The sequence below is a fragment of the Myodes glareolus genome, chromosome 17 (assembly GCF_982192425.1).
Source record: "Myodes glareolus chromosome 17, mMyoGla1.1, whole genome shotgun sequence".
In the NCBI taxonomy this organism is placed as follows: domain Eukaryota; kingdom Metazoa; phylum Chordata; class Mammalia; order Rodentia; family Cricetidae; genus Myodes; species Myodes glareolus.
This window is the reverse complement of record NC_142042.1, coordinates 58,407,855-58,430,903: the sequence shown is the minus strand read 5'-3', so window position 1 is coordinate 58,430,903 and position 23,049 is coordinate 58,407,855. Positions and strand designations below refer to the sequence as shown.

General features: G+C 40.9%; 1 pseudogene; it reads right to left on the bottom strand.

Moving 5' to 3' along the window:
- Positions 1-5,145: 5,145 nt before the first annotated feature.
- Positions 5,146-5,749, bottom strand: LOC148119419 (small ribosomal subunit protein eS8 pseudogene; annotated as a pseudogene).
- Between the last annotated feature and the right edge of the window lie 17,300 nt (positions 5,750-23,049).

Here is a 23,049-nt window from a genome sequence, read left to right as displayed (position 1 = left end):
ACAAACAAACAAAAAATAACACTGATCACTATTTAATAGAATGGAAAGAAGTCTGTAACTTAGCATTTAAATGTTTTTAATTTTTATATTTGACAATATATTTGTGTATAATACACTGTGACTACATTTAGTCCCCACTACTCTCTCTCATCTTCTTCCACTTCTGCTGACACTCATCTCAAATGATCCCTTCTTATCCCCATGATCTCCCCTTCCCTCCCTCTCTCTCCCTCCTTCCCTCCCTCCCTCCTTCCCTCTCTCCCTCCCTTCCTTCTTTCCTTCCTCCCTTCCTTCTTTCCTTCCTTTCTCCCTTCCTTCCCCTACCTTCCTTCCATTATTTCCTTCTTTCCTTCTTTCTTTCCACTTTTTTTTTGGGGGGAGAGTGTGTAAAATGTCAAGGCTGCTCTGCGTTCATGATTTTAGCATGTAATACCCAGAAGACAGGACTCCCTCTTCTACGGTATTCCCCGGACCTGGGAAGGAGTGACCTGGATACCCTATTCTAGCACCGGGAGATACCCCACACCTGGCACTGAAATTTTCAGTTGGCTTCTGGGAAGAGCATTAACCAGCCATCCTGACTGCTTCATTCAAACTTCTATTTTAAATTTTTTCCTTTTTTCCCCTCTCCTTCCCCTCTCCACAGTCTCCTCCACATATGCCAACATTCCTTTCTCCCAGATCCATATCCCCTCTGCATCCTCTCAGGAAAGAATAGGCTTCCTAGGAATAGTAACCTAACACAGCATAGCAAGCCACAAGAAGACCAGGCACATATCATCACATTGAGACTGGACCGGGCAACCCAGTAGGAGGAAGAGTGTCCCACATGCAGGTTAAAGGGTCAGAGACAGCCCCCCTCCACACTGTTAGGGGTCCCACAAGAACACCAAGCTATGCAGCCACAACATATATGCAGAGGACCTAGGTAAAACCCCTCAAAGTCTCTGCAAGCCCACGAGAGTCCCTGTCAGTTGATTCTGTGGGCCGTGTTCTGTGTTCTCACGCTGTCCCTGACACACCATGTCCCCACCCCCACCCTGGTTCCTCCCATCTTTCCTCCCTCTTCTCTTCAGAACTCCCCAAGCTCCACCTAATGTATGGCTAGTGGACTCTGCCTCTGCTTCCATCAGTTGCTGGATGAAGTCTCCCCATCTCTTTGAGGAGGATTCTGCTAGGCTTCGGTCCCAGAGCATTTTGCAGGCAGGACGAACTGTACATTGAAGGTTTTGTGGCTGGGTTGGTGTCCCAATCCCTCCACTTGAGGCCTTGCCTGGTTACAGCAGATGGCCGTCTCAGGCTCCCAGTCCCCCATTACTGGAAGACTTTGCTAGGGTTACTCTCTAGATTCCATACTAGGTTTCCATCTTGTCCCCGAAAAGCTCCCCAAATCCAGCCATTTCTCCAAGTATTTTCTCCTTCCCTCTCCTACTCCTGATTCCTTCTGTTCCCAGCTTCACCTGCTCCCAGTCTCCAAAATAATCTATTCTATTTTCTCTTCCCATGGAGATCCTTGTGTCCCTCCCTTAAGTCCTCCTTGAGTCTGTGGGCTATGGCATGATTACCTTCTACATTACAGACAGTATTCACTTAAGAGTGAGTATATACCATATTTGTCTTTTTGGGTCTGGGTTACCTCACTCAGGATGATTTTTTTTTAGTTCCATTCATTTGCCTTGAAACTTCTTGATGTCATTGTTTTTATCAGCTGAGTAATACTCCATTGTATAAATGTGTCACATTTTCTTTATCCATTTTTTTGGTTTTGGGACATCTAGGTTGTTTCCAGTTTCTGGCTATTATGAATAAAGCCACTATAAACATAGTTGAGTGAGTGTCCTTGTTATAGGACGAAGTATCCTCTGGGAATATGCCCAACATTAGTATAGCTGAATCTTGAGGTATATCTGTTCCAAATTTTCTGAAAAACTGCCATATTAATTTCCAAAGTGGCTGTACAAGTTTGCGCTCCATCAGCAGTGGAGGAGTGTTCCCCTTGCTCCACATCCTTGCCAGAATGAACTGTCACTTGTGTATTTGTTATTAGCCTTTCTGACAGGTGTAAGATGGAATCGCAAAGCTGTTTTGATGTGTAATCTTTTGATGACTAAGGATGTTGAAAATTTCTTTAAGTGATTCTTGGCCATTTATGATGCCCCTGATGAGAATTCTGTTTCAATCTGTACCCCATTTTTTAATTGGATTATTTGGTATTTTGTTGTCTAGTTTCTTGTATTCTTTATATGTTTTAGAGATCAGCCCTCTTTCAGATGAGGGGTTGGTGAAGAGCTTTTCCATGCTGTGGGCTCTGGTTTTGTCCTATTGATAGTGTCTTTTGCTTTACAGAAGCAAAAGTTTCATGAGGTCCCATTTATTAATTGTTGATCTCAGTGCCTGTGCACCAAGTTGTCAGGAAGCTGTCTACTGTGCCACTGCATTCCAGGCTACTCCCACTTTTGATGTGGGAGAATTGTCTGTATTCTGTCAATCATATTTTAATAAAACGCTGATTGGCCAGGCAGGCAGTATAGACGGGAAAACCAGACAGGAAGTAGAGGTGATGCAAGGAGAACAGGAGAATTGTGGGAAGCAGAGAGGTTCCTCAGCCATTCCTGCGCAGACCACTGAAGAGGCCGCATGTAACTTGCCCAGCTGAGAAAGGTACGGAGCCATTATGGCTAACATAGATGAGAATAATGGGTTAATATAAGTTATAAGAGTTAACAAGAAGCCTGACCTAATGAGCCAATCAATTTATAATCTTATGGAGTCTTGTGTGTGATTTTCCTTGGGACTTGCTGGCTTATTGGGGTACTGGGCCGGACAGAAACCCCAACAAGCCGGCCCCTCATGTTACAGACGGCGCCAACGTGGATAAAAGGTGGTGGTACACACCTTTAATCCCAATGCCTGGGAGGCAGAGACATATTGACCTCTGTGACTTCAAGGGGTAGAGGTAGATTGACCTCTGTGACTTCAAGATTAAAGGTTAGCACACACCTTTAATCCCAATGCCTGAGAGTCAGAGACAGATCTCTGTGAGTTCAAGGACAGCCTGGTCTACAGAGTTATTCCAGGACAAAGATATACAGAGAACCTGTGTCAAAAAGTAAAAGTAAAAATAAAAGGAATAGAAGTTAAAAATAAAGCTGCATAAAGATGGAAAATACACAGAAAATCTTGATACTGTATGCTATTATGCTATCTTTGAATTGTTTGAATGCTGAGGAAGGAGCAACAGCTGCTAAAAGATATTTGTTTATAAATGCTGCTGAACTAATCCAAGATAGATATGTTGAAAATACCTTGACTTCTGAATTTGGATCTAAGGATATGATACTTTGGAAAGGAGGTTCTTCTTTTGTTTTCACAGAGGATGAGACCCTATGGATTGCTTCTATCCCAATATGGTATGATAGACCACGCCCTCCTGAAAGGTTTCTGTGAACACCCTCAAAAAATTTCTTCACTCAACTGCCGACTGAGATGAACCTGGCAGACAGGTTATACCATGAAAGACCTGATTAACTGCGCCCCTATACAGCAGGAAGAAGTTTGGAGACAAATAACTACGTCCATATTCCCAAATATTGTTTATAAATGTTCTTTTACATTTAAAGGGGGATATGATATAGATATGAATAATTTGCATTGGTATGGATTTTTAGGTCAATTTTGTTATATGTATATATATTTCTGATCTTGATTGATGTATTGTGATTGTATAGTTCATTTAAAAATGCAATGTATAATTAAAAATATAGGTTGTTAATGGATAATCATCGATAATAGTCAAGCTTGTAGTAATGCTAGTTTGATTTTATAGATGTGCATAGATATATTTCAGATAGACATTCATATCTTTCAAAGACTTCAGAACATGGCATTTAATGTTTTAATAACTTAGGACTTTTCATGACAATGAGACACGTCTGCTCCTGACAGCACCAATCTACTTCAAGAGGAAGATGGGCATCGAAGAGGCTCCTTATGGAGTTGGTTAGCCATTTGGGCAAGAAACTGCTCTTGCCTAGACTGTTATATAAACTGGACACAGAGAACCCGCAGAGAGAGGACTGCTGAACTTGCCTAAAGGTGAAATGATCTTTCAGGGTTCCTAATTCATGAAAGAGTCTGTGAGACATTCTGCAGGACACAGCAGATAGTGACTGAACTGCCTTTGAAATTTCCTGCTTCATGGAAATGTCTCTGGATATTATGGGCTTGAAGGCCAAAGATGGATGCCCCAACGATACAGAGGAACTTTGGGTGACTGTCCAGGCAGCGAGATGTCTGTCATTTCTAGAGTTTTGGAAGTTGCTTACTTCCTGTTTACTTAGGTAATATTATATCCTTCTGGAGTCTTTGATGGAGTTGAAGAATGGATAGTCATAGTTATAGTTTTCCATTATTATGATAAAATAAATATAAATATTGTCACTGTAATTCTTGCTTGATAACTGTTTTGTTATGTGTAATTTTACTATGTTAAAATGAAAGCCTTTCTTTTTTGTTTAAACAGAAAAAGGGGAAATGATGGAGGAGGGTTATCTGTCTATTGTGTTATTTTCATTGGTCAATAAAGAGACTGCCTTGGCCCCTTGATAGGACAGAAAATTAGGTAGGCGGAGTAAACAGAACAAAATGCTGGGAAGAGGGCTATGAGCCAGAAGCCATGGAGCCAGCCACCAGGTCAGACATGCTAAATCTTTTCCGGTAAGCCACCAGCTCGTGATGCTATACAGATTATTAGAAATGGGTTAATATCAAGATATGAGAGTTAGTCAGTAACTAACTCTCTAGAGATAATGGGCCAGGCAGTGCTTAAATGAATACAATTTGTGTGTTGTTATTTCTGGGGCTAAGCTAGCCATGCGGGAGCTGGGCAGGATGAAAAGCAGGCCTGCCCGCAGCCCCTTACAACACACTTTCCCTTCTATCAGGTGTAGTGTACCTGGTATTATGTTGAGGACTTTGATCCACTTGGACTTGAGTTTCGTACAGGGTGATAGATTTGGATCTCTTTGCATTCTTCTACATGATGTCATCCAGTTAGATCAGTACCACTTGTTGAAGATACTTTCCTTTTTCTAGTGTATATTTCTGGCTTCTTTATTATGTGTCCATGGGTATGTGGATACATGTCTAGGTCTTCAATTCAATTCCATTGGTCCACCTGGTTTTATGACAGTACCATGAGGTTTGTGTTCCTACAGCTCTATAGTACAGCTTGAAACTGGGGTGGTGATACCTCCAGAAGTTCTTTTGAATTTTCTTTGATCGTTTCTTGTTTAATATTTCTTCTTCCTCTGGAGTCAGCTTGGCCCCCTTCTTGCGGCCCAGGGGCAGTGCATAGTGGGACTCGTACCACTGTCGGTACGGTGTGCTGTCAATTAGCACAATGCAGTTCTTGACCAGAGTCTTGGTGCGGACCAGCTCGTTATTGGATGCATTGTAGACAACATCAATGATCCTTGTTTTGCGAGTACAACACTCAGAACCTCAGGAAAAGTTCCCCACATCCAATCTTAGGGCACGGTACTTCTTATTGCCTCCTCGCACACGGACCGTGTGGATGCGACGAGGGCCAATCTTAGTGTTCGCCGCAGGCCGTCCCAGCTCATACTTCCGCTTCTTATGGTAGGGCTTTCTCTTACCCCCGGTCTTGCGGCGCTTGTGCCAGTTGTCCCGAGAGATGCCCATCGCTCGGCGCTGGCAGGAAAGAGGAAGCGCAAAGCTTCACGGTCCGGTTTCTCCAGAAGTTCTTTTATTGTATAGGATTGTTATAATTATCCTGAGTTTTTATTTTTACATATGAAGTTGAGTATTATTCTCACACAGTCTATAAAAAATTGTTCTGGAATTTTTATGGAGATTGCTTTTGGTAAGATGGCCATTTTTACTATGTTAATCCTGTTGATCCATGAGCATGGGCGATATTTCTGTCTTCTGATACCATTTCCAATTTCTTTCTTCAAAGATTTTAATGTTTTGTCATACACGGCTTTTACTTGTATGGTTAGAATTACCTCAAGATACTTTATATTATTTGTGGCTATTGTGAAGGTATTGTTCGCTGATTTATTCTCAATCCATTTGTCATTTGTATGTAGGAAGCCTACTAATTTTTTCAGTTAATCTTTCATCCAATCACTTTGCTGAAGGTGTTTATCAGCTGTAGGAGTTCCCTGGTAGAATATTTGGGGTTGCATATGTAAACTATCATATCATCTGCAAATAGCAATACTTTGACTTATTTCTTTCCAATTTGTATCCCCTTGATCTCTTTTAATTGTCTTATGGCTCTATTGAGAACTTCAAGTACTATAATAAATAGATATAGAGAGAGTGGACAGCCTTGTCTTATTTCTGATTTTAGTAGAGTTGCTTTGAGTTGCCCTTCATTTAATTTGATGTTGGCTATGGTTTGTTGCATATTGCCTTTATTGTGTTTAAATATGTTCATAATATCCTTGATCTCTCCAAGACTTATCATAAAAGAGTGTTGAATTTTTTTCAAATGTCTTTTCTACATCTAATGAGATGATCATGAGGTTTACTTTTTAAAAGTTTGTTTACATGGTGAATTTCATTGACAGATTTTCATATGTTGAATCATCCATACATCTTGAGATGAAGCCTACTTGATCATGGTGGATGATCTTTTTGATGTGTTCTTGGATTTGGTTTGTGAGGATTTTATTATTTTTGGAACAATGTTCATGAGGGAAGTTGGTCTGTAATTCTCTTCTTTGTTGAATCTTTGTTTGGTTTGGGTATCAGGGTAACTGTAGCCTCATAAAATAAATTTGGCAATGTTTCCTCTGTTTCTGTTTTGTAGAATCATTTGAAAAGTATTGAAATTAGTTCTTTGAAAATGTGGTAGAATTTTATGCTAAAGTCATCTGGCCCTGGGCCTTTTTTGGTTAGGAGACTTTTAATGTCTGCTTCTATTTCATTTGGGGGTTATAGGTGTGTTTAAATTGCTTATCTGGTCTTGATTTAACTTTGTTAAGTGGTACCTATCAAGAAAATTATCAGTTTCTTTTAGATTTTTCCAGTTTGGTGAACCACAGCTTTTAAAAAATATATCCTTATGATTTTCTGAATTTCCTTGGTGTTTGTTGTTATATCTGTATTTTCATCTCTGATTTTGTTGATTTGGATATTCTCTCTGTGTGTTTCCGTTCATTTGGATAAAGTTTTGTCTATCTTGCTTATTTTTCTCAAAGAGCCATCTCTTTGTTTCATTGATTCTTTGTATTGTTTTCTTTGATTCTATTTTATTGATTTTAGTCCTGTGGTAGTTTGAAAAAAATAACCCCCAAAGGGAACAGAACTGTTAGGAAATGTGTCTTTGTTGGAGTAGGCAAGGCCTTTTTGGAGAAAGTGTCTCTGGGAAGGGAGGTTTGAGGTTTTCCATACCGCCATATATGTTCAAGCCACACCCAGTGTCTCAGACCACTTCCTGTTGCCTGTGGGGTCAACATGTGGCTTTTCCTGCACTCTCAGCTCCTTCTACATCACCATACCTGCTTCATGCTGCCTTGTTTCCCACCATGACGATAATGGACTTAACCTCTGAACTGTAAGCAAGTCACCCAAGGAATATTTTCCTTTGTAAGAGTTGCCTTGGTCATGGTGTCTCTTGACAGCAATAGAAACCATAACTAAGACAAGCCTTAGTTTGATTATTTTGTGCTGTCTACTGTCATTTAGTATACTTACTTCTCTTTGTTCTAGAGCCTTCAGGTGTGCTGTTATGTTGCTAGTATGAGATCTGTTCAATTTTTTAAATGTAGACCATTAGTGCTATGAACTCTTTCCATACCACCATTTTCATTGTGTCCCATAAGTTTGGGTATGCTGTGCATTCCAGAATTTTCCTCAATTTGAATTTTCTTTATTTATTATTTTTCCAATTTTCAGGCCTTGAACAGTTTTAGTTTTATTCATTTCCTTCCAATGCTCCCCTTACACCCCAAATTTGTTTAAAGGATTTCTTCATTTCCTTGCACATTTGTTTGTGTCTTCCTGGATCTCTTTAAAGAATTTAATAAGTTCCTTTTTAAGAAATTCTATCATCTTCATACAGGTGGTTTCAGCTCTTTTTCTTGTGTTTCTGCTATTTTGTAATATTCAGGGCCTGCTGTGGTGGAATAGCTGGGCTGTAGTGGAAACATCTTGTCCTGGCTATTATTGGCTGTGTCTTTATGTTAGCATCTATGTATCTGGGATTGTGATGATTAAAAAAAGATAAAAAGAAGTGTTTAAGCCCAGTACCTCAGAACTCTGAGGAAGCTTGTCCTCCCAGGTCAAAGGTTTTATCCTCTGTTCCCTAACACCACAGCAGCAAGTATCTTGGGACACACATAGGGTTACTCCCCAGGTCAGAAGCCACGTTTCCTGTGCATTGGTACCCTACACACTAGTGTCTCAGGATCCTTGCTGCCAAGGTCAAAATCCATGTTTCTTAGTTTTTGTTTCCTCTCTGGAAATGGCTATGAGTTGTCTGGCAAAAATCTTTCTTTGGACCTGATAGTTGTGGCCACTGTGGGTTCCAAGTAAAATGTGTTTCTAGGTATTGGGAACTGACACTCAGAAATGGGAATATGCTGGGGATCTGATGGGCTTCACAGGAGAGAGTAGAGCAGCGTTTACCAGGATCTGCTTATATTGTCTCCTTGGAATAGGAGGAGACAGGGAAAAGAGGTCACCCCAAAAGGTCTAGAGTGCAGGGTATAAGACTGGGGCTCAATCTGAGGGAAGGGAGGGAAGGGAAGTGTCTCTACAGACAACCTACCTGCTTCCCTGGCAGGAGTGGTTTGTGAGTTATCAGGGGCTGCTTGCTGGAGTTGGGGACTGGGATAAAGCAATGAATGAATGAATGAGGAGAAGGGGGAGCAGGATGCCCAGGAAATGGGAAGGGGGGACAGGGAGGACCGCTGTAGGTGCTCTGTTGCCTAGCTGGGGTTGATGCTGGGGGCGTGGATCTAGGGGAACGAAGACAGAAGAGTTGGTCTTCCACAAACCTTTCTTTGAGAGAGACCTATTGTTTTGCTGTTTCAAGTTGCCTGTGTTTTTGTGTGGGAAGCTGTGTATCATTCATTGAGTGTGGTTATCATTATGAGTTTCTCACTCACCTTGTTGAGTGGGCATTTCAGTCTCTGCTTGCTCCACTGGTCTGAGATCAGCTAAACAACGCTGGAACTTCGGTCTTGATGCCATTTGGAATTGACTTCTGGGTGAGACAGCTGGGGTGGCCCCGATTTGTCTATAGAAGGCATGGACTCTGACTTCACCGGCGGATGTTCTTCCTGCGGTGGCTAAGAAAGTGGCTTGCTAAGGTTGTTGGATGTGTGGCTTCCGGTGTGAGAAGTGTGGGCACCGGAAGCGCTTCCTGAGATGATGAGAGTAACCTTACAGAGGAGTGATTTCTCACCTAAAGAGAATGCAGGCACACCATAATAACCTTAAGATTGGAGAAGTTAGGGCACTGAAGGGCAGTAGAGTTGTGATCTCTGACTTGGGGTGGACAGCAAGAAGGCACTCTATGTGAGTCCTGAGATGGCAGTGCTGGCATGCCAGGGGGAAGCACAGTTATAGCTTCTAAACTGGGGAGTAGGTGCCACACCATGCTGAGACAAGGGAGAGGAGGGTACTGGAGGGTAGGTGACATGGCTTTTGACCTTTGGAGCAAGGATCCTGAGACACTAGTGGTTAGGATATCAATGCACAGGAAATGTGGCTTCTGACCTGGGGACTAAGCCTTATGTGTGTCCTAAGATACTCATTGCTATGGTGCTAGAAAGCAGAGGATGAAGCCTTTGGCCCAGGAGGACAAGCTCCCTCAGAGATCTGAAGTACTGGGCTTAAACATTTCTTTTTATTCTTTATTCTTTATATATTTTAAATTTTGCTTCTTCTTCTTCTTCTTCTTCTTCTTCTTCTTCTTCTTCTTATTATTATTATTATTATTATTATTATTATTATTGTGTGTGTGTGCATGCATGCATGTGTGTTCCTGTTGGGAGCAGGGGTGATGTGACATATGTACCACAGAATGCATGTGGAGGTCAGAGGGCAACTTTTGGTGAAATTGGTTCTCTCCTTCCAACTTTATTTGGGATCCAGAGTCAAATTGAAGGTACCACGCTTGCTATGCAAGCTCTTTTATTCATGGAGTCATCTTGCTAGTCCTTAAACTTTCAAAGTAACTAAAAACATATGTGATTGTTTTATATGTATGCATATGCAAATATATGTAGTCAGGCATATTATTATAATATACATAATATACATGTCTATATACATATATATAATATATGTATGTTCATATACATATATGCACATATTATATTATATTATATTATATTATATTATATTATATTATATTATATATTGTTATATGTGTATGCATATGCAAATATATGTAGTCAGGCATATTATTATAATATATAATATAAAATATATATAACATATATATGTTATGATATAACATATATTATAACTTTATTGGATGGTTAAATAATTATGAGCTGAATTTTTTTTAAATTCAGGTTGTTATTTTGCATCCTGGCTGCAGATTTCCCCATCCTCTCTTTCCAGTCCCTCTTCCACCCCCACCCCCACTCTCACATTCTTTTCCATTTCCATTCAGGAAAGGGCAGGTCTCCCAGGAGTATCAATAAAACATGGCATATCTAGTGGCAGGAAGACTAAGCACCTCCCCATGTATTAAGGCCGGGCAAGGCCGCCCAGTATGAGGAGTAGGGTCCCAGAAGCCAATAAGAGTCAGAGATGCCCCTACTCCTGTTGCTAGAAGTTCCACTAAAGGACCAAGCTACACAACTACAACATATACTCAGAGTCAGTCTGAGTATATATAGGTCAGTCCTATGCAGGCTCCACGGTAACCCCTGTGAGCCCAGGTTAGTTGACTGTGTGAGCCGCCCCACGGTGTCCTTCCCCCCTCTACCTTCTACACTCCTTTCTCCTCCTCCACAAGATCCCCGAACTCTGACTAATGTTCGACTGTGGGTCTCTGTATCTGCCTCCCTCAGCTGCTGGATGGTGTCTCTCTGATAACAACTGGACTAGGCACGAATCTGGTCACAGGAGAAGGCCAGTTCAGGCAACTAACCTGGTATTGTTAGGAGTCTAAGCTGGGGTCCTCCTGGAAGATTCCCCTGCACCAGTCTTTCACCGTACTCCGACATGTCCCCACCAGTAGTCCCCCTCAACTTTCTCCACCTCCATGCGCACCCCAACAACCTGGCTGATGAGCTGAAATGCTGAGTAGTTGTCAACCAGGAGAGTTTTTGGTAATATCTATTTTCCCTATAAGTTCTCTGTTCATCATAATTTTTATGATACACAATTTTTACAATTATATGTATATAATATATAGCAAAAAGTATAAATCACATTTACCTAGATTTTTCTGGAAGTTTTCATTGATAAACCTCATCTGTCCTGTCTTTCTTTGAAAAATTAAATAAGGACTTTTCACCTAAGTATTGGATGATTCTCATTTGGGTGAGGACTGTGACTTTAAGGATAATAGCTTCTGGAAATCCTTTCTGAGCTTAGAGCATCTCCTATTGTATAACTCCCAAGCTCACTACCCAGGCTCCTTTGCTGCTACATCAGCAAAGTAAGTTTTTCCAATCAGGTGGAGTCATGTGAGTCCTCTGTTTTGAAGGAGATGCTTTCCAGGGGCAGGTGTGCAAAGCACCCAGCCACAACTGAACGTGGGCAAGAGGGCTGCCTGGCCAAGCTTCTGTGATTTGCAGCAAGTATTATCATTTCGCGCTAGTGCTACATTGTCAACCAGAAACAGGGGTGTGACCAAGCATTGGGAGCAAAGGTATTTTCCCTGGAGCAGACTACAGTGCAGGGTGCTATTATTGCTGGCCTTGTTGTTTCTAAATCTTCTCTCCAAAGATTTCTGTGATTTGCTTAATATTTGTACCATATTCTATTTCTGCTTAACCTAACCATTATGGATACTGCTGTTTGCAACCAAGAACTATGTGTGATCACATTACCTTTGTCTCCATTTTCCAAATGAAAAAAATAAAACTTCAAGAAATGGAGAAAAAAATCTCTCATGATTATGCAGCTAATAAATAAATGGTTGATAAGACATAAGCCTAAGACTTCTGGGTTAAAGTTTGGACTCATCTGCAATGCCTTGTTGACACATGTTTTTATAAAAATTATTAGCAATTAGTTTTTTTAAAAAAATCTTGAGCTGCAGTGCTGGCTCCACCCTGCTAAGCTCTCCCGCCTGCCATTCCAGCTTCCATCCAGGCACATCCCAGCAGGAGGCAGTTCCTGGGTCTTAAAAGCCTCCCTGAGGACAGGTGGACCCGGTGTCAACTCAGCGACATTCCTGACCAGCAAGGGGCCCTGACTTCTAGCAGAGGGCCATCGGAGGGGTGAGTTTGCTTCGGACCGTGGCAGGGGGCCGGCGAGGAGGAGCTCGGGCTTTCCCCCACCCCATAGACTCCCAAGTCACCCTGCAGTGCTGGCTCCACCCTGCTAAGCTCTCCCGCCTCCCATCCCAGCTTCCATCCAGGTGCAAATTTCTATATTTCTCCCTTCCCCCTGGGGCCATAAAATTTCCCCAGCTCAGCTGCCTTGCACGCTGGGCCTGCACTGTAGGTGCATCCTGGAAAGAGAGAGTGTCTGTGCTTCAATAGCCTGCCTGAGAAAAGGTGGGCATTCTGTCAGTGAAGTCCCTGCCCAACAAGGGAACCTGACCTGGTACCAGAAGTTCCAATAGAGAGCATTTGAAGGAAGAGATGGGCAGACGCCAAGGCAAGACCTCCTCCAACAATCTGAAAAACAACATGAAAACACCAGATCCCAACGACCCTACAATAGAAGGACTTGAACACCTTAACCCAGAAGAAGTGGAAAAAATTGCCATTATGAAAGCAATAGAGTCCCTTAAACAGGATATGAATAACTCCCTTAAAGAATTGGATGAGAAATATAACAAAAAGTTTGAAGAAATGAGTATAGAAATGGATGAGAAATATAATAAAAAGTTTGAAGAAATAAGTAAATCCGTGAATGATACCCTGAGAAACCAAGAAAAAACAATCAAACAGGTAAAGGAAACAGTTCAAGAATTGAAAACTGAAATGGAGGCAATGAAGAAAACACAAACCGAGAACCGGCTGGATAAGGAAAACCTAGGTAAATGAACGGAGACTACAGAATCAAGCATAACCAATAGAATACAAGAGATAGAAGAACGAATCTCAGATTCTGAAGATACCATAGAGAAAATAAATGCTCTGGTCAAAGAAAATGGTAAATCCAACAAATTCTCTTCATAAAACATTCAGGAAATCTGGGACACAATAAAAAAAACCAAATCTAAGAATAATAGGGATTGAAGAAGGAGAAGAACTGCAGATCAAAGGCCCAGAAAATATATTCAACAAAATTATAGAAGAAAACTTTCCCAATCTAAAGAACGATATTCCTATGAAGGTTCAAGAAGCATACAGAACACCGAATAGACTGGATCAAAAAAAAACATCCCCTCGCCATATAATAATCAAAACACAAAACATACAGATTAAAGAAAGGATATTAAGAGCTGCAAAGGAAAAAGGTCGAGTGACTTATAAAGGTAAACCTATCAGGCTTACACCAGACTTCTCTATGGAAACCATGAAAGCCCGAAGATCCTGGATAGAGGTAATGCAGAAACTAAGAGACCATGGATGCAAACCCAGACTACTATACCCAGCCAAACTATCATTCACTATCAACGGAGAAAACAAAATACTCCAGGATAAAAATAAATTTAAACAATTCATAGCCACAAATCCAGCTGTAGAGAAAGTAATAGAAGGAAAATCACAACTCAAGGAATCCAACATTGCCATCACTGCCTACAATAACCCAGACATCTAGCGACCCTTCACAATCACAACTCAAAGAAGAGAAACACACAAACTCTACAACACACACACACAAAAATAATAACCGGAATCAACAACCACTGGTCATTAATATCACTTAATATTAATGGTCTCAATTCACCTATAAAAAGGCACAGACTAAGAGATTGGATACGAAAACAGGATTCAACATTCTGCTGTTTACAAGAAACACACCTCAACCACAAAGATAGACATCTACTCAGAGTAAAGGGTTGGGAAAAGGTTTTCCAAGCAAACGGACCAAAGAAACAAGCGGATGTGGCCATTCTAATATCTAACAAAATGGACTTCAAACTAAAATCAATCAGAAGAGATGGAGATGGACATTTTATACTTATAACAGGAACAATTCATCAGGAGGAAGTCTCAATCCTGAATATCTATGCCCCTAATATAAAAGCACCCACTTATGTAAAAGAAAAGCTTTTAGAACTCAAGGCAGTCATCAAACCACACACACTAATAGTAGGAGACTTCAACACACCTCTCTCACCAATGGACAGGTCAATCAAACAGAAACTCAACAGAGAAAAAGAGAATTACTAGAGGTAATGAATCAAATGGACATAACAGATATCTATAGAACATTCAACCCAAAAAGGAAAGAATATACCTTCTTCTCTACAGCTCATGGAACCTTCTCGAAAATTGACCACATACTCGGTAACAAAGCAAACTTCCACAGATACAAAAAAATATTAGTAACCACCTGTGTCTTGTTGGATCACCACGGAATAAAGTTAGAATTCAATAACAATTCGAACACCAGAAAGCCTACAAACGCGTGGAAGTTGAACAGTCAACTACTAAATCATCCCTGGGTCAAGGAAGTAATAAAGAAAAAAATTAAAGTCTTCCTTGAATTTAATGAAAATAAAGACATAACATACTCAAACCTATGGGACACAGTGAAAGCAGTGCTAAGAGGAAAGTTCATAGCACTAAATGCCCAATTAAAGAAAATGGAGAAAGCACATATTGGAGACTAAACAACACACTTGAAAGCTCTGGAAAAAAAAAAGAAGCAGACTCTCCCAGGAGGAGCAGAAGATTGGAAATAATCAAACTGAGGGCTGAAATCAACAAAATAGAAACACAAAAAACAATCCAAAAAATCAGTGAAACAAAAAGTTGGTTCTTGGAGAAAATCAACAAGATTGACAAACCCCTAGCCAAACTAATCAAACAGCAGAGAGAGAACACTCAAATTAATAAGATCAGAAATGAAAAGGGGGACATAACCACAGACACAGAGGAAATTCAGAGAATCATTAGATCTTACTACGAAAGTTTATATGCCACAAAGTTGGAAAATGTACAAGAAATGGATTGGTTTTTAGATAAATACTATTTACCAAAGTTAAATCAAGACCAGGTGAACAATCTAAACAGACCTGTTAGTCGCGAAGAATTAGAAGCTGTTATCAAAAACCTCCCGACCAAAAAAAGCCCAGGACCAGATGGTTTCAATGCAGAATTCTACCAGAACTTCCAAGAAGAGCTGATACCTATACTCCTTAAGGTATTTCACAATATAGAAACAGAAGAGTCATTGCCAAACTCTTTTTATGAAGCTACAGTTACCCTGATAACAAAACCACATAAAGACACAACCAAGAAAGAGAATTGCAGGCCAATCTCACTCATGAACATCGACGCAAAAATTCTCAACAAAATCCTGGCAAACCGATTCCAAGAACACATTAGAAAAATTATCCATTATGATCAAGTAGGCTTCATTCCAGAGATGCAGGGCTGGTTCAACATACGCAAATCCATCAATGTAATCCATCATATAAATAAACTGAAAGAAAAAAAAACCATATGATCATCTCATTAGATGCCAAAAAAGCATTTGACAAAATCCAACATCCCTTTATGATAAAGGTGTTGGAGAGTTGGGGATACAAGGGTCATACCTAAATATAATAAAAGCTATTTACAGCGAGCCGACAGCTAACATCAAACTGAACGGAGAGAAACTCAAAGCCATTCCATTGAAATTAGGAACAAGACAAGGCTGTCCACTCTCTCCACACCTCTTCAATATAGTGCTAGAAGTTCTAGCAATAGCAATACGACAACATAAGGGGATCAAGGGGATTCGAATTGGAAAGGATGAAGTTAAACTCTCGTTATTTGCAGACAATATGATAGTATACATGAGCGACCCCAGTAACTCCACCAAAGAACTCCTACAGCTGATAAACACCTTTAGTAATGTGGCAGGATACAAGATCAACTCCAAAAAATCAGTTGCCCTCCTATACACAAAGGATAAAGAAGCAGGGAGGGAAATCAGAGAAACTTCACCTTTCACGATAGCCACAAATAGCATAAAATATCTTGGGATAACTCTGACCAAGGAAGTGAAAGACCTATTTGACAAGAACTTTAAGTCTTTGAAGAAAGAAATTGAGGAGGATACCAGAAAATGGAAAGATCTCCCTTGCTCTTGGATTGGGAGGATCAACATAGTGAAAATGGCAATTCTACCAAGAGCAATCTATAGATTCAATGCAATCCCCATCAAAATCCCATCAAACTTCTTCACAGACCTTGAGAGAATAATAATTAATTTTATATGGAAAAACAAAAAACCCAAGATAGCCAAAACAATCTTATATAATAAAGGAACGTCTGGAGGTATAACCATCCCTGACTTCAAACTCTATGACACAGCTACAGTATTGAAAACAGCTTGGTACTGGCATAAGAACAGAGAAGTCGACCTAAGGAATCGAATAGAAGACCCAGATATTAACCCACAAACCTATGAACACGTGATTTTCGACAAGGGGGCTAAAGGTATGCAATGGAAGAAGGAAAGCATCTTTAACAAATGGTGCTGGCATAACTGGATGTCAACCTGTAGAAGAATGAAAGTAGATCCATATCTATCACCATGCACAAAAATCAAGTCCAAATGGATTAAAGACCTCAACATTAATCTGACCACTTTGAACCAGATAGAAGAGAAAGTGGGAAGTAGTCTACAAGACATAGGCACAGGAGACCACTTCCTAGGTAGAACCCCAGTAGCACAGACAATAAGAGAATCAATGAATAAATGGGACCTCCTGAAACTGAGAAGCTTCTGTAAAGCAAAGGACACCGTCAGTAAGACAAAAAGGCTACTTTCTGACTGGGAGAAGATCTTCACCAACCCCTCATCAGATAAAGGCCTGATCTCCAAAATATACAAAGAACTCAAGAAACTAGACAATAAAACTCTAATTAACCCAATTAAAAAATGGGGTGCTGATCTGAACAGAGAATTCTCAACAGAAGAACTTCGAATGGCCAAAAGACACTTAAGGTCATGCTCAACATCCTTAGCGATCAGGGAAATGCAAATCAAAACAACTATGAGATACCATTTTACACCGGTCAGATTAACTAAAGTCAAAAACACCAATGATAGCCTATGCTGGAGAGGATGTGGAGAGAGGGGAACTCTCATCCATTGTTGGTGGGAATGCAAACTTGTGCAGCCACTGTGGAAATCAGTGTGGCAGTTTCTCAGGAAACTGGGAGTCAACTTCCCTCAAGACCCAGCAATTCCACTCTTAGGAATATACCCAAGAGATGTCCTATCATACCACAAAAGCATTTGTTCAACTATGTTCATAGCAGCACTATTTGTAATAGCCAGAACCTGGAAACAACCTAGGTGCCCCTCAATAGGAGAATGGTTAAAGAAGGTGTGGAACATATATACATTAGAGTTTTACTCAGCGGTAAAAAACAATGACATCTTGAATTTTGCATGCAAATGGGTGGACATAGAAAACGCTTTACTGAGTGAGGTAAGCCAGACCCAAAAAGAGGAATATGGTATGTATTCACTCATAAGTGGATTCTAGCCATAATTAAAGGTCTTTGAGCCTATTATTCGTGATTCTAGAGAAGCTAAATAAGAAGGTGAACCTGAAGAAAATCATGTAGTTATCCTCCTGGAGATTGGAAATAGACAAGAGTCCCAGGTAACCTCGGGTGCATGGGGGGGTGGGAGTGTTGTTGGAAGGGGAGAGGGTTAGAGAGAAGGGAGTAGGGGAGGAATGGGGAAAGCTCGGGGAACTGGGATGGGGGGAAGGGAGGAAGGATGGATATGGGATCAGGGAAGAATATATCTCAACTAAGGGAGTCATTTTAGGGTTTACAAGAGACTTGATTATAAATGGAATCCCAGGTCCAAGGAGAGATCCCGAGATTGTTCTCTGGACAGAGGAGAGGGTGCCTGAACCGGCCTTGGCCTATAACTATACTGATGAATATTTTGCTTATCACCATAGAACCTTCACCTGGCAATGGATGGAGATAGAGACAGAGACCCACACTGGAACACTGGACTTAACTTCCTAGGTCTAAACGAGGAGCAGAAGGAAAGAGAACGTGAGCAAAGAAGGCAAGACCAGAGGGAACTTTCATCCGACGATGGATGGCGATACAGACGGAGACCCACATTGGAGCACCGGACTGAGCCCCCCAAGGTCCAAATGAGGAGCAGAAGGAGGAAGAACATGAAAAAGGATATCAGGACCGCGAGGGGTGCGATCACCCACTGATACAAGGGGACTAATCTAATGAGAGTTCACCAAGGCCAGTTGAACTGGGACTGAACAAGCACGTGATCCAACCAGATTCTCTGAATGTGGCCGAATTCTCTGAATGTGGCTGGCCCGGAGCCTTTCTGAAAAGCCATTGACAATGACACTGGGACTTGTTTCCTCTGCATATACTGGATTTTTGGGATCCAGTCTGTTTGGATACTCACCTTCCTGGACCTGGAGGGAGGGGGGAGGAACTTGAACTTCCCACAGGGCAGGAAGCCCTGACTGCTCTTAGGGATGGAGAGAGAGAAGGGGGGGTGTGGGGGGAGTGGGAGGGTGTTGGGAGGAGGGGCGGAAATGGAAACTTTTATAATTTAATAAACTTTTTAAAAAAATCTTGAGTGTTTAATATTCAGAGTAATTTACATTTAAGATACTCTAATATTTACTATAAAGGAGACTCCACCATCAAAATAAATATGATCATTTAAAAAATGATTACAATGTAACTTTGTTGTCCATCCCCGATCATAGGTATCACTAACAGCAGAAGACAGTACTGGAACCTGGAGATGGATGGATTTTGCGTGGAGGTAATCACAGAACCAGGGAAGAAGCCCGGCTTGTTGACACCTATTTCCTTCAAGCAGTGGAAGTTGAAGTCGTGTGTTAGCCTACTTAGAAATGCACACATCAGACAAGACCCATGTCCAAGTGAGAACCTTGTTTAAATATAATGAGAAATAAATGTTAACTATGTGGGAGAATATTTAACATACTGTCAACCCATTTCAAGAACACTCTGAGCTACACTATTATCAACTCTTGGGGAGAGTAACTAGGAAGCTTTTGAGAGAAAACTCATAAAAATGCTCCCTGGGGTATAGGGATTACATTTCCACCCTGCTCTGCAATTCAAAATGTAATCAACCAAGTTTGCTTCAAGGAAATGATCCTTTTTGCAGGAATTAGGGAAACTGTTAAAATCCTGTTAATCCATAAAAAAATACAAAATTGGGTGTCTAAGTGTTTTAAGTAAAAAATTCCCAAACAGGTATCATTAGCTCCATGTGCACAGTTAATGGAAGATGTGTTTTACTCAACAGACCATCTGTCTTTCCCTGGGAAGCATGGGTGTTTGTGTTATACAAGGAACCTTTGCAGTTCTGATTCACTTCCCTTTAAAGCATCCAGATATTGCTTTTTATGGGCTGTGTAGTGACCAGACAGTCTCTAAGGGGGAGCTGAAACTTTCAAGCCTTGCTTTCCATAAAATAAAGCAAAATAAAGAAGAAAGGAGGGTCTGTGTGAGTCTTTGTGGACTGCGAAGCTCTCCTCAGACAAGATCTAAGAGGCATAAGTGAGCGGGGAATGTTCTAGATTCCCTTTCCTGTTGAAAAATGGACTCTGCACAAAAGCTTCTTTTACAGCTTGAAGCACATCTTCCTACCAGAAGCATAAACATTATCGCTGAACCAAAGCAACTTCTACTTTCTCTGTCAGAAACTACCTGGAGACGTCGCAGAATGAAGTCATGGTACCATTCTAAACTATATGTGGTTTAGGTATAGCTCAAGAGAAAGTTGGTGGAAAGTCATTCTGACCTAAGCGCAGTCTAGTACTCAGGATCGCTGAATGAATCAGATGGTGGGATGATGGGGCGTGCAGTCCACTGATGGCTAACTCCACAGGACCAGCACCTTGCCCTTTTGTCTTAGGATTGCTGCTGCTGTGATAAAACACCAGGACCAAAGCAACCTGGGTGATGTGGGATCCCCTTCTCTATATGTGATGCTTTCATTGGCTGATGAATAGAGCTGTTTCAGCCAATGGCCTAGCAGAGTAAAGCCATGTGGGAAATCTGAACAGAGATATATAGAGAGAGTAGGTGGGGTATAAAGCCTTGTAGCTGCTGAAAGAGAAAGACACCACCAAAACCTTACTGGTAGGCCACAGCCTCATGGTGATACATAGATTAATGGAAATGAGTTAACTTAAGGTGTAAGAGTTAGTTAATAAGAAGTGTGAGCTAATTGGCCAAGCGGTGTTGTAATTAATAAAGTTTCTGTGTGATTATTTGGGTCTAGGTGACCAGGAAACAAAGTGCAGTCTCCGTTTACACTTGGGGAGGAGGGTTTATTTGGCTTACACTTCCTATCACTGTTCAACATTTAAGGAAGTCAGGATAGGAACTCAAAGAGAGCAGGGACCTGGAGGCAGGAGCTGATTGAGAGGCCACGGAGCAGTGCCGCTTAATGGCTTGCTTTTCCATGGCTTTCTCTGTCTGTTTTCTCATATAACCCAGGACCACCAGCCCAGGGATGGCACCACCTGCAGTGGGCTGGGCTCTCCCCCATAGATCACTAAGGAAATGTTGCACAACTGGACCTGAGGGAAGCATTTTCTCTATTGAGGTTCTCTCCTTCCAGATAAATCTAGCTTCTGTCAAGCTGACATAAAACTAACCAGTACACCTTTTCTTGTCTCCATTACTAAGATGAATGTCTCTGGCTTATTCAAGAAAATCAGATCACTTTTGTCTTAAACCATCCCTTTATCTTAGTTCTATATTAGTCTAGTAAGTAGTATAGAAAGAAGGCTTAAAAATACCAAGACTGAATGAAGCATTTTCTCAAACAATAGTTGAATACTTTGGCAGTTTGATCAGCAGAAGTCCATCGGTGACCCAAGCACTTTCAGGTCATTGCTAAAGGCACTATTTAGGTTCTTTGTCTGGTCACACCATAGCTACCTTAAGCAGATGTCTGAGGAAACCATCCAAAAATCAGTTCCTTCTCCTTTACTTACTCAGTGTAAACTCTAGGCAGGTAACATGCTCAGCACTGTGTATATAACAGTGAACCCCTGAGAAAATTGATATTGAGAGACCTGCTTCAGAGGGCCATGGCTTTACAACAATAAATACTACTTCTCCTTTGTGATGTGTATCTGTTTCCAGGAGACAGCAACATGGAAGTAGTAATAACCACTGAATGCTCTTCGTCTTGTCAAGGTCTGTGTTTTCCTGCGAGCTCTACCTCAGAGCTGATACACCCACTCACTGGTCATGTGCCCTCAATTAATTTCACCTCCGTCCTACTAATTCCCAGATTCTGTCTTTGTTTCCTACTTCACAACAAACATTAAAGTCACTTAACTTGTATTTTCCAACCATTTTCCACTGCCACTTTCAAATTTATGTCAGTTCTATCCGTTTAAGAGAACCCCAAAAAATCTGTAATCTTTACAATCTTTGAAGAAGGTATTAAAGGCTCTTAAGAAAAAACATAACAATTAGACTACTCAGGAAAATCTTTAAAATACAAAGAAGCAGAAGATAATATCTTCCATAAAAGATAGTGCAGTATATTTTGAAACTTCAATAAGTGAAAGGGTTGGATATTCAATAAAAATGGAAAATACATGGGATATAATAACGTGTTCAGAAACATATTCAAATGCCTATCGAGTTTTGGCTTATCATGAAGGTGACATCTCAAACTGGGTAAAGAAAGAAGAATTCAAAGAACGATGTTGGGGAACTAGCTGGTCACTAGAAAAAAAAAGATTAAAACTATATTTCTCTCATCAGAAATAAATTCCAGATGTGTTATTCAAATGAAAGAAATAAAGGATTTAGAGAGAGGCTTGAGGAATGAGAAGTGTTACATTTATCTTACTTCCTAAAATAACTAGAAAAAGTGTAATAAACAATGGTTTTCAAGCATTGGATGACAAAGTACAATAATCCCTGGGAGAGACACACCAACGACAGGAGCTCAGAAACACCCAGCCTAAGGCCTGGAGAGTTCCCAGGTCATACCATGGGGAAAGAGAAACCAGCTATCAGGACCTCATTACACAGAGAGGATGAGGCCCAGAGGCCCAAGGCCTCTAGAGACCAGAGTAGTGTTCAAGGCTAGAGAGAGACTAGAGTGATTTCCAAGGCTAGAGAGAGACGAGAGTGGTGTCCAAGGTTGCTAGACACCAGAGTGGTGTCCAAGGTTGTTAGAGACCAGAGTGGTGTCCAAGGTTGCTAGAGAAGAAAGTGGTGTCCAAGGTCACTAGAGACCAAGATGGTGTCCTATCAAAAATAGGATGCAGAGAGTAACTGCTGAAATTTCAGTCTCCTGAGAGAAATCAACCCCAATATGCTTTAACAGACATGTAGGTGTCAACTAGTGGAGACGTTGAAAGCCAGGAAGACAGCCATCTGAAAGGACTAGAAGGCTTGCCTCGGAGCAGGCTCAAAATGGTCCTACTCAGGATTGGAGAGATAGCTTAGTTCACTGGCTGCTCTTCCAGAGGTTCTGGGTTCAATTCCCAGCAACCACATGGTGGCTCACAACCATCATCTGGCATAAAGGCATACATGCAGATAGAGCACTCATACACATTAAATAAATTTTAAAAAAAAATAACAAAAGCACAAGAACATGTCTATGAAATCTAACACTTTGTACATTAATCTAAAATAAATAAATAATATTATTAAAAACAAATGAAACAAACACACAAGCAAAAAGGTC